Raw genomic sequence first — 11,964 nt, 5'->3', positions numbered from 1 at the left:
AGTGGGACACACAGAAAGTGGCAAACTTTTAAAAATGTATTACTATAAGTTATCTGGACCTCAAACGATTATGGGTGACAAGCAAGGGGCGGGAGGAGGAATCCTGTCAGTGAGAAAGAGCTGGCAAGTTCTTCAGCGGAAACGCGGCTGAAGCACAGCACTGGCAAAGGGGACTCTGGCAGGGTGTGTGTGCTTGAGACAAATGAGCCTTCAAGTCTCCCGTCTCTGAGGATCCACCAGCTGAGGGGAAGCCAACCCTGGCTGCCAGCCCCAAGCTTTGGGGAGGCCTGTCCTGGAGTCTGTGGTCCCCTGACTCCCCACTGTGCCCACCCCCTGGGCTTTCCAGCTGCAGCGGCCCAGGGAGGCCTCCTGCCATGCCCACCCCCACTAAGCCCCATCTCAGTGCTCCACTGGGAGCTCTCAGCACAGCTCCCATTGCACCTCCGATGGCAGGAGCTGCAGCGACTCTGGCATCTGAGTCTGGCCTGGCCGGCCCCACCGCTGGGAACTGCAGTCTAGTCTAGAAGGTCCAGACAAACTCTGCCCAGGAGAAACAGAGGAAGGAGCCCGCAGAGAGCTGCTCTCCCTGCCTCCCCACCCCACAGCCTGTCCCAAGCATCAGTGGTTAAAGGTGGCTTCTGAGATGTCTCACATGCCTGATGTCCTGGGGCACTGTGGCCAACTGAGCAAAGCCCCGCCTAGCACTGACACCCCTCTTTTTCCGCCTCACTTTCCTTCTCCCCTCTGGCTTCTCTGGGGTTGCACCAACCACCACCCCAAAAAGGGATTCACACATCAGCTTTGCTGCAGGCTCTTTTCTAGGGTGCTGAACTAGCTTTGCCTCTGGAAAATGGTGCCTCTCTGCAGAGGGGCGAGAGGCCGCCTTCTGCAAGTTATGACCTCGTTAATTTTCTGGAATGGGTATAGAGGCATATCATCTGTGTTCGTTTCCTTCTACAAACTGGGTGGCTTAAAACAGCAGAAATGTATTCTGTCTCAGTTCTGGAGGCCAGAGGTCTGGCAACAAGGTGCAGGCAGGGCCAGGGCAGGATCCTTCCTTGCCTCTCCCAGCTTCTGGAGCTCCTGGCACTCCCTGGCATTCCTGGCTTGTGGTTGCATTCCTCCTCCTCTCTCTGCCTGTGTGTTCACAGCGCCTTCCTCCCTATGTTTCTGCCTAAGTTGTCTCGGCTTCCCACTTCTAAGGACACTTGGGGTGCCATGTGGGGCCCAGCCAGGTAAGCCAGGATGATCTCTTCACCTCAGGATCCTTAACTGTCACGTCCTTTCTCCCAGTAAGGTCACATTCACAGGCTCCAGGGATGAGGATGTGGACATAGCTTTGGGTGGGGGCATTTTTCAATGTGGCGTAGCATCCTCACTCCCCTGGCTAAAATGCACAGCAGGGAAAGAGAAAGGAAAGATAATCAAGTGAAATGGCGACCCAACAATTCTAAAATGGAGAGAGAAGCCTGAGCAGGGACAAGTGCGATGTTGCCATTTCTAGTGCCTTCTGCACCGCAGGAGAGATCTGACCTTCAGTCTTCACATCGGCATGTGCTGTTTCTTCCTCCGGAGCAACAGAGCGAATCATCCAGTATTGCCGAGTGGAATGGCGCACACGTGGGAGGACCGAGAGTAGCTGGGTGTCCCCGGCTCCTGGTGAGGAGAACCCCCCACCCGACCTCCCCCAGCCTCCTGACGGCTCATTTCAGTGCCTTTGGGCCAAGAAAGCTGGAGTGGAACTGTCAGTGGCCCCATTTAAAAACCTTTTGTGAATGGCCCATAAATCACACCCTTAGAAAACTTACTCCTCATTATAATTCTGCAGAGAAAAACTCTGTTCAGCAATTGCAATAAATGTGAGGGGGAGTAGGTTGCTTTTTCAGCAGGGGGTCATATGGAAGAGGGTTTTGCATTATATTCTTCAGTCTTAATAAAAACAGGAATAATTACGGGCACGTCTCCAAATGTACAAAGTCTCTGCTGTCAGTGGCCACTGAACACAAAGTGTGATTTCGGAGAAGCCAGAAAGGGTCACAACCCCCAAGACCTCAACCTTGCTGACCCAGTGAAGCAACTAGGTTAAAGTCCCAAATTCTACCATTAGAGCTTCCTTTCTTTGGGTTTGTCCTTGGTCAAAACATTACCATTGCTAGAAGGAGTCACAGTTTAAGCATGGTTTTGTTTGTACATTTATTCTGGCATTTTATTTTTCTTTTCTTTTTAGACAGAGTCTCATTCTGTCATCCAGGCTGGAGTGGAGTGGAGTGATCTCAGCTCACTGCAACCTCCACCTCCTGGGTTCAAGCAATTCTCCTGCCTCAGCCTCTCGAGTAGCTGGGACTACAGGTGCACACCACCACACCTGACTAGTTTTTGTATTTTTAGTAGAGATGGGGTTTCACCATGTTGGCCAGGCTGGTCTCCAACTCCTGACCTTAAGCAATCCACCTGCCTCGGCCTCCCAAAGTGCTAGGATTACAGGCGTGGGCCACCAATTCTGGCATTTTCTAAGAACAAGATGGTTATAGTGCACGGTGATGCAGCAGATAGGATAAGGAGACATTATTGAGGGTGAAGATGAACAATGACAGTCCAGGCTGAGTCCTAGGCTATGCCTGGAAAAGGCCTCTGTGATTCTGATTTTATAGAAAACCTAAAATGTACTAAGCGCCTACTCGACATCCAGGGCTATGTTCTTCCACATAGAGTGTCTCATTTAATCCTCATATTAACCCGTGAGGTAGGCACCAAAGCTCCCCCAGGTATGAGTGGGATGGGATCTAAAAGGTCGTTCCTAAGTCCACTATTCTAGTCCAAAGTGACACCAAGTGAGTTAAGGGTGTATGTCCATATAAAGTTAAGTTTTACAAAAGAACTATAAGCAATAACTTCTATTTCCAGACCATGAAGAACTAGGAGCTTGAGGGACTGGCTTACTTCCCAACAAGATCTCAGACATGACATATTCCTGGAGCTGGAAGTATTCGGGGATGCCACGAAATAGACAGACACAGACAAAGGAAAGCTGAGCCCAAAAGAGGATGGAGGAGGTGCAGGAGAGGAAAGGAGGTAGACAGTAGCTCCTGTGACCAGAACTGAACAGGAATCACCAGTGACTAGGGCCACCACATTCAGGAGCTGGCTGAAGGGCAGGGAGCCAGGGCCGGAGTAACTAACTGAGAATCGGAGTGGCCAGAACTGGCCTGAACCTGTGGCAACAGGCCAGGGGGTCAGGTGGTCCCGAGGCAAGGTCCCATGGGGGGGCCTGAATCTGAGATTCTCACTTTATGAAAAATTCTTGGAGAGAGTCTAAGATGATCGTGAATGGAGGGGAGGGGCTTCCCCAGCCATTGGCAGAAGCAGAGGTAGAGTTTCTTTGGAGGAAACTTTTCCTCAAGTTAGTTTTGTAGGAATCCCACAAATTAAAATTATGCATGACTTCACGAGCAAAAACTGACAGATAATTGGGAAGGCAAGTCACTATGAATGACAGCTAACAGGGGCAAGAAACACTCCATCCCAAGAACCACAGATGTTCTGTCATTGCGACAAAATGCAGAGTAGTTAAGTATACAATGCTTAAAGAAGAAAGAATATACTTATAAAGATGAATAAACAAGAAGAAACCATGAAGCATGAATGGATAGAATCAGGAAAAAAAACCATAATTAAACTTTAAAAACTATACTACTATAATTATTGAATTCAAAAACTGAATGGATAAGTTAAACAGTAGATTACACTGTTAAGGAGAGAATTAATGAGCTGGAAGGTATACTTGAATAACGTATCTGGAATTCAGCAGAAAAATAAAGAACTGGAAATGTGAAAAATATAAAGGATATGGAGACTAGAATGAGGAGGTCTAGCATGGGGCTGGCAAACAATTTGGCTCATATGCCAAATCCTGCTGGCCACCTGTGATGGTTAATACTGAGTGTCAGCTTGGTTGGATTGAAGGATACAAAGTATTAATCCTGGGTATGTCTGTGTGGGCGTTGCCAAAAGAGATTAACAGTTGAGTCAGTGGGCTGGGGAAGGTAGATCCACCCTTAATCTGGTGGGTACCATCTAATCAGCTGCTAGCGAATATAAAGCAGGCAGAAAAATGTGAAAAGGAGAAATGGGCCTTTTTCCTAGACTGGATGCTTCCTGCCGTGGAACATCGGACTCCAAGTTCTTCAGTTTTGGGACTCAGACTGGTTCTCCTCGCCCCTCAGCTTGCAGAAAGTCTGTTACGGGACCTTTGATAGTGCAAGTTAATACTTAATAAACTCCCCTATATACATACACACACACACACACACACACACACACACACACACACATATATGTTCTATCCCTCTAAGAGAACCCTGACTAATACACCACCTGTCTTTATGAATAAAGTTTTATTGGAAAACAAACTAACTCCTTTGTTTACACACTGCCTTTGGCTTCTGTCACACTGCAAGCGGGTTGAGTAGAGTTTAGAGTGTACATGGCTTTGAAGCCTAAAATATTTACTCTCTGGCCTTTTACCGAAAAAGTTTGGACCAGGTGTGGTGGCTTATGCCTGCAATGGTCGAGACCAGCCTAGGGAACATAGTGAGACCCTGTCTCTACAAAAAAATAAAAATAAATTTAAAAATAAAAATTAACCGGGCATTGTGGCACACACCTGTGGTCCCAGCTACTCGGGAGGCTGGGGCGAGAGGATTGCTTTCAGTCTGAGAGGTTGAGGCTGCAGTGAGCCGTGATTGTACCACTGCAGTCCAGTCTCAGTGACAGTAAGACCCTGTCTCAAAAAAGAAAACAAAATTGCCCCTGCTGTATTCTATATCTGACTGGGAAGGAAAAAATGGAGAGTAAGGAAGAGAGGCAATATTTTAAAAGGTAATGACTAAATTTTCCCAAACTAATTTAAAACGTGAAGCCACATATCCAGAGAGTACAACCTATTCCAAGCAGGCTAAACAAAAGCTAGTCATGCTGCTATTCTGGGTTGAATTATATTCCTGCAAAAGATGTTGAAATTCTAACTCTCAGCACCTGTGAATATGACCTAATTTGGAAATAGGGTCTTTGCAGATGTAATCAAGTTAAGGATCTTGAGATGAGACCATTCTGGATTTAATATGGGATCCAAATTCAATGATTGATGTCTTCATACAAAAAAAGGAAAGAGAATGAGAGAGAGAGAGATCAGTGGTGTGAAGATACAAGGAAGAAGTCACGTGAAAACAAATGCTGCCCAAGCCAGGGAAAAGTGTGGGGCCACCAGAAGCTGAAAGAGGCAGGAGGAATTCTCCCCTAGAGCCGTTGGAGGGAGCACGGCCCTGTAGACACCTTGATTCTAGGTTTCTGGCCTTCAGAGCTGTGAGAGAATAAACTTACGTTGTTTTCAGCCACCCAGTTTGTGGTGATTCGTTACAGCGGTCCCAGGGAACAAACACAGATTTTGGTGTTGATGTGGGAGAATAAAAATGATTCTGAGTTCTTTGTCATTCCCCACACTAAAAGATATTATTCCCCTCCTCTTGAATCTGGGCTGGACTGTGACTGTTTAACCAACAGAATATGCAGAAGTGATGCTGTATTAGTCCGTTTTCATGCTGCTAATAAAGACACAGCTGAGATTGGGTAATTTACAAAGGAAAGAGGTTTAATTGACTCACAGTTCAGCATGGCTGGGGAGGCCTCAGGAAACTTACAATCATGGCAGAAGGGGAAGAAAACATGTCTTTCTTCACAGGGCAGCAGGAAGGAGAAGAATGAGTGTTCAGTGAAGGGGGAGGCCCCTTATAAAACCATCAGATCTCATGAGAACTAATTCACTAATACAAGAACGTAATGGGGAAAATTGCCCCCATGATTCAATTATCTACACCTGGTCCCTCCTATGACACGTGGGGATTATGGGAACTACAATTCAAGATGAGATTTGGGTGGGGGCACAGCCAAACCATATCAGGTGCCATGCCAGGTCCAGGCCCTAGCCTTCATCAGCCCTGGCAGAGTCTGCATTTACACTGCTGGGAGCTGGGAGCTGCCACAAAAGAAGTGCAGTGACCCTGCTGAAGAGACCACATAGAGAAGCCAGAGCAGAGAGAGAGAGGCCGTGGGACCACATGGAGAAAGAGAGGCCCCCAACTCCAGCTAAGCCCAGCCTTCTAGATGCCCCTTCTTCCCAGCTCTTTGGAACTGGCTTCGAGCTTTGCCTCACTCCTGTCTCATTCCAGAGCCTGGTTCTCAGGACTGGAACCCCTAGTGCTTTCTGGGTCCTGGAGCACTTCCTCAGAGGCAGCTCAGAATCAGCCAGTCCTGCCCTGGGGCTTCTATTACATGTGGGGAACCATCTTGGATGTCCCTGCCCAGTGGAACCCCATGAAGACTGCAGCTCCAAGCAATGTCATCTGCAGCGGAAGAGCCACCCAGCTCATCCCAGTCAACCCACAGAATCATGAGGCATTGACAACCCTGAGGAAGAAGAGGCTCTTACAGATATAGGCATTGTAGGCAAAACCAGGTGTAAATAAATGACTGGTTCTTGGTTGCTATTCTCAGCAGATGTGCTGATAATAGTAAATTCTTTTTGTTCGTTTTTTTTTTTTTTTTTTTTTTGAGACAGAGTCTGGATCTGTTGCCCAGGCTGGAGTGCTGTGGCACGATCTCAGCTCACTACAACCTCTGCCTCCTGGGTTCAAATGAACCTTCCACCTCAACCTTTCCAGTAGCTAGGATTACAGGCATGCACCATCATGTCCAGCTAGTTTTTTTATTTTTTGTTTTTGTTTTTGGAGAGATGGGGTTTCGCCATGTTGCTCAGGCTGGTCTGAAACTCCATGGCTCAAATAATCCACCTGCCTCGGCCTCCCAAAGTGCTTGGATTACAGGTGTGAGCCACCGTGCTCAGACAGAAAATAGTAAATTCTTTAGACATATGAGTAGGAGCTTCACAGAGTATCCGACCAAAAGCTGACCCTTAGGTCTTAGTGCCATATGACTCTAATATTGTTAACCATACATGGGAATGCTTTCTTCTTAATAGTAGTATTAATAAACACCTTTTTTTCTTTAGACAGAGTTTCGCACTTGTTGCCCAGGCTGGAGTGCAATGGTGTGATCCTGGCTCACCACAACCTCTGCCTCCTGGGTTCAAGTGATTCTCCTGCCTCAGCCTCCCAAGTAGGTGGGATCACAGGCATGTGCCACCACACCCAGCTAATTTTTTGTACTTAGTAGAGATGGGGTTTCACCACGTTGGTCAGGCTGGTCTCGAACTCCTGGCCTCAGGTGATCTGCCCACCTCGGCCTCCCAAAGTGCTGGGATTATAGGCGTGAGCCACTGCGCCCGGCCTAAAGACTTATTTTTACAACTAAGTAAATAAATCTTACCAAATAAATAAAATATCGAATTATCAAATAAAACAAAACATCCAATTAACAAATATCGAATCAAATAAATAATAAAAACAAACTCATTATTGAATCCGTGCCTAACTTGACCACTCTGTGGGACTGTAGAGGTAAAGTGGTACTCACTTATGGGGAACCATACACACTTCATCCCAGCGTCAGAAAGAAAAAACACACCATACCTGAGGCAAACAAACAAAACAAGGTCACCCAAAATGAGGAAAACCTTGTGCCTCTCCTGTAAGTTACTCACTCCTCAACAAAACTTTTACCCCAGACTTCTGCAATGCTGCTGCTTCAGGATTCGTCAGGACCTTTGTGGATATGACAATTGTGTGATAAATTTTGTTTCTCTGCCATGTGCAGATTACTATAAACTCAGTGGCCTTTGTAATTTTGTGCATTTGTTTTCTTTAAATGCCTGTTTTCTTTGATGATCCACTTCTTCTATCCCCAGAACATTCTTGCAGCTCTTTTTCAAGCAAACTTTTTTTTTTTTCCAAATGCTTTTATCTCAAAATCTTCCATTCCCAAAGACCCTGAACTCAGGGAGGGCAGGCACAGTGGAGGGTGGGGGTTGGGCACTGCGTGGCAAATAGAATTAAGCAAAGATCTATGTGCTGAATAGCCATGTTCTCCCACTTGGCTCCTAGAACATTGAAAATGAGGTGCCTTTTTTCCAGGCAAGAAATTGGAGGATTTGTCTCTGAAGAATCTAAATGGCCCCAGTAAAAATACTGCTGAGATTAACACTTAGGGTCCCCGGTTAAAACAAACAAACAAACAAACAAAGCAATAGCCCTCCAATCATCCTGCAGAGAAGCCCAACCACCACATGTCCCAGTAAACTCCTCAGACCTTCCCTGCAGGCTCCTTCTCTTACAGGGGAACCCTCCAGGATCTTTCCTTTTTGGTTGGTTTGCTTTGTTCTCTGCCATATTAAACACCATTCTCTAACACGTGTTACAGACATCTTTTCCTAGCATTTTAATATGAGATGGCCTCTCATGTGATAGGCAAAAAACAAACAGGAGAAAAGACAAATGTGGGCAGCAGATGAGAAGCTCAAAAATTAAAAACAAAATTCTTAAAGAGAATACAATGCATCCATAAAACAAGAACAGAATGATAGAGAAAAAAAGGGCACAATCAGAGAGCAAGAATGGGCTCTTAGAAAGAAACGATGCATTCGCTAAAATGAAAAATTCAATAGCCTGATTGGAAAAGGGAGTGGAAAAATTATCCCAGAAAGTAGAACAAAATGACAGAGATAAACTAGAGGAGAAAAAGATAAAAAGAAAAACAAAAAGCCAATACAGAAGCCAACATTCAACAATCGGTGGTCTAGAGAAGACAGATAATACAGAGAGAAAAAAACTATTAAAGAAAGAAGACCCCAGACAACTGTCACCACTGAAATGCATGATTTTCCAGACTAAATAGGCCAGAGAGTACCCAGCAAAATGAATGGAGCAAAGCCTCCACAAAGATTGTTTCAAAAAAAATCTTCAAGTCTTTTACAGAGGAAATAATAGTTTCTATTTCTGAAAATTAGTATGGTTAGGATGTCTAGTTAGGGACTGAGTCAGATTCACAGCTCATGTTTTTAGCAAGACTATTTTATAAGGGGTATGTACTCCATCAGGACGCAAGTGAGATCTCCAGATCACTCTAGAGAAACCTCTTTCTCTCTCTTCCCTTCTTCCTCCGTGCCTCTCCTCCTCCCTTCCTCTCCCTATTAGCAGTCATTGATGATTAAGCGGATCATTGATAAGACCCATAATCCCAACAAAGGTTTACAAAATGCCTTATCCTCATTCTATCCACCCTTCTTTTATGCTCCTATTAGAATATTTCCATAGGGACCAATTTTCCTTTGTTAACTATCTATTTAGCTATAGACATAATTTCAATGTTATATTTCCAGCATATCATACGTGTTCACCCTGGAACTTTATTCCCTACTAGGGTGTAAGGACGAAAACTGAGCAAAAACAAGGAAGCCCCTGTGGATACCTATTTCCTTAATTCAAGTAATTGATATTCCACCTCTGTATCTTTCAACTCAGAATATGTAGGGCCATGCAAGTGTTTTGTTTATTTTATGGTTATTCCTGTAGCCTTTTGGCATTTGACATTGTAAGTCACAATCATGTTTAATACATGAGCTCCGGGAAACTTTGATTGATAGACCACTAATATTTTTAAGGAGTAGCTTGCAATTCCCAGACTGCACTCAAAACAGGAGAAATTCTCTCCAAGAAAATGTGTAAATAGCTAGTTTCTACAGGAGAGGAAGCCTGTCTGAGTTTATAATCTTCAGCTTTGGTTCACACTCCACCTGACCCATTTAATTATACAAGGGCATCAGTCATTGAAAGCTAAAATTAACAGTTCATGAGTTTTGCCAGAGAGCTCTGATATCTCCAGTGGAAACTTTCCAGACTGCTCTTACGACAGACCAGCATCCACTGATGTTGCCACAGAGAAACAAAAAATAAGAAATGAGGTTTTTGCCTTGGTTTTTCCAGCAATTGCCATGTGGACAGTCTGCCTGGTCTTGGTGATAACCCCACTCTGGTCACATTCACATAACACATAGTTTTTGGTCATTGACTGTGGGCCTGGCACACAGATGGGTGCTGAGAGTAAAGAGGTGCACAAGACAGACAAAGAGCCTGTGCCCAGAGCCAGGAGACCTGGCCTCCTACACCAGCCCCAGCACTCCACTCACTGGCCACATGGGTTCAGGCCAAGTCTTGAAAATCACACAGATTCTAGGCATTGGAGGAGTTCCCAGGTAAAGAGGCAGTCCACACCAAGTCAGAAAGAGCCAGATTAAATTCCCAGGTTCCTCCCTTACCATCTGTGTGGGCCTGAGGTCTTTTAGAAATGGTCAGAAAGGAAGAAGCAGATGAAATGCAAGAGTGCAAGGAAGATCCAAGGGAAACCACATAGCTGTTGTTCCTTCTTTAATCAGGGTGTAACGTTCATATAGTAAAATGTAATAACATGCACCAATCTTAAGCATACAACATAATGAACTCTTCACATGAATCCAATATAACCACCACCCAGATCAAGATATAGAACATTTCCAGCATCCCCAGTAGATAGACACTTTAATGTGAAAATAACAAAAGTTGAATCCCATGACATCTATTACGTTACCACAATCAGTCCTGCCTCACTCCAGCGCCATTTCCTTAGCAGGGGAGATGGGTTTACAGTTTCTCGTTCCACCCTCCTGGTGACTGAGAGCACCACTTATAGACTAGCCTGCTGATCTGGGGTTACAGATGGAGCCTGTAGATCTGTCTTAGACTTGTTTTTTTGTTTGTTTGTTTTTTGTTTTGTTTGTTTGTTTGTTTGTTTTAGGCTGGAGTGCAGTGGCACAATCGTGGCTCACTTCAATCTCTGCCTTCTGGGCTCAAGCTATTCTCATGATTCAGCCTCCCAAGGAGCTGGGATTACAGGTACTCGCTACCATGTCCAGCTAATTTTTGTATTTTTTAGTAGAGGTGGAGTTTCACCATGTTGGCCAGGCTGGTCTCGAACTCCTGACCTCAGGTGATCCACCTGCCTCGGCCTCCCAAAGCACTGGGATTACAGGCATGAGCCACTGCACCCAGCCTGGCTTAGACTTCTAATGTGTAATGAGCTAACTGGCCAATGCTGCACTAGCAAAATATACAATATTGTTCCCTTCTTATTGTACTAGCTAACCAGGCCAGATTTTCTTTATATTACAAAATGTACTAAATATCATAAAATTACTACATGGGCAATAAAAGTTGGGGGGATGTAACAGCATCTTTCTTAATAGCCAACTGGTGGAAACCACTGAAAAGTTCATCAACAGATGAATGGATAAACAAAATGTTGTCTATCTATATAATGGAATATTATTTAGCCATGAAAAGGAATGAAATTCTGATACATGCTACAACATGGATGGACCTTGAAAAACCTTACACTGAGTGAAAGAAACTAGACACAAAAGACCACATACTATTACATATATTTCCATTCATACAAACCTCCAGAACGCGTAACTCTGTAGAGACAGAAAGTAGATTAGTGATTGCTTGAGGTTGGTGCTCAGGGTGGAGAGATAGGAGGTTAATAGCTAAAGGGTATGGGGTTTGTTTCTGAGGTGATAAAATGTTCTAAAATTATAATGTTGGTTACACCTATTCGAGAATATACTACAAGCCATTAAATTGTACACTTTATATGGGTGAGTTGTATGGTACGTGATTGCTATGGTTTGAATGTCTGTCACCTCCAAAACTCCCGTTGTAACTTAGTCCCCAATGTAACAGTATTAAGATGGGGCTGGGCCAGCTGCGGTGGCTCACACCTATAATCCCAGCACTTTGGGAGGCTGAGGCAGGCAGATCACTTGAGCTCAGGAATTTGAGACCAATCTGGGTGACGTGTCAAAACTTCATCTCTACAAAAAATACAAAAATTAGTTGGGCATTGTGGCTCGCACCTGTAGTCCCAGCTACTTGGGAGGCTGAGGCAGGAGGATCACTTGAGCCTGGGAGGTGGAGTTGC

This window comes from Macaca fascicularis, chromosome 3 (assembly GCF_037993035.2).
Source record: "Macaca fascicularis isolate 582-1 chromosome 3, T2T-MFA8v1.1".
NCBI classification, from domain to species: domain Eukaryota; kingdom Metazoa; phylum Chordata; class Mammalia; order Primates; family Cercopithecidae; genus Macaca; species Macaca fascicularis.
The sequence above is the reverse complement of the archived record's forward strand: the minus strand, read 5'-3'. Positions refer to the sequence as shown.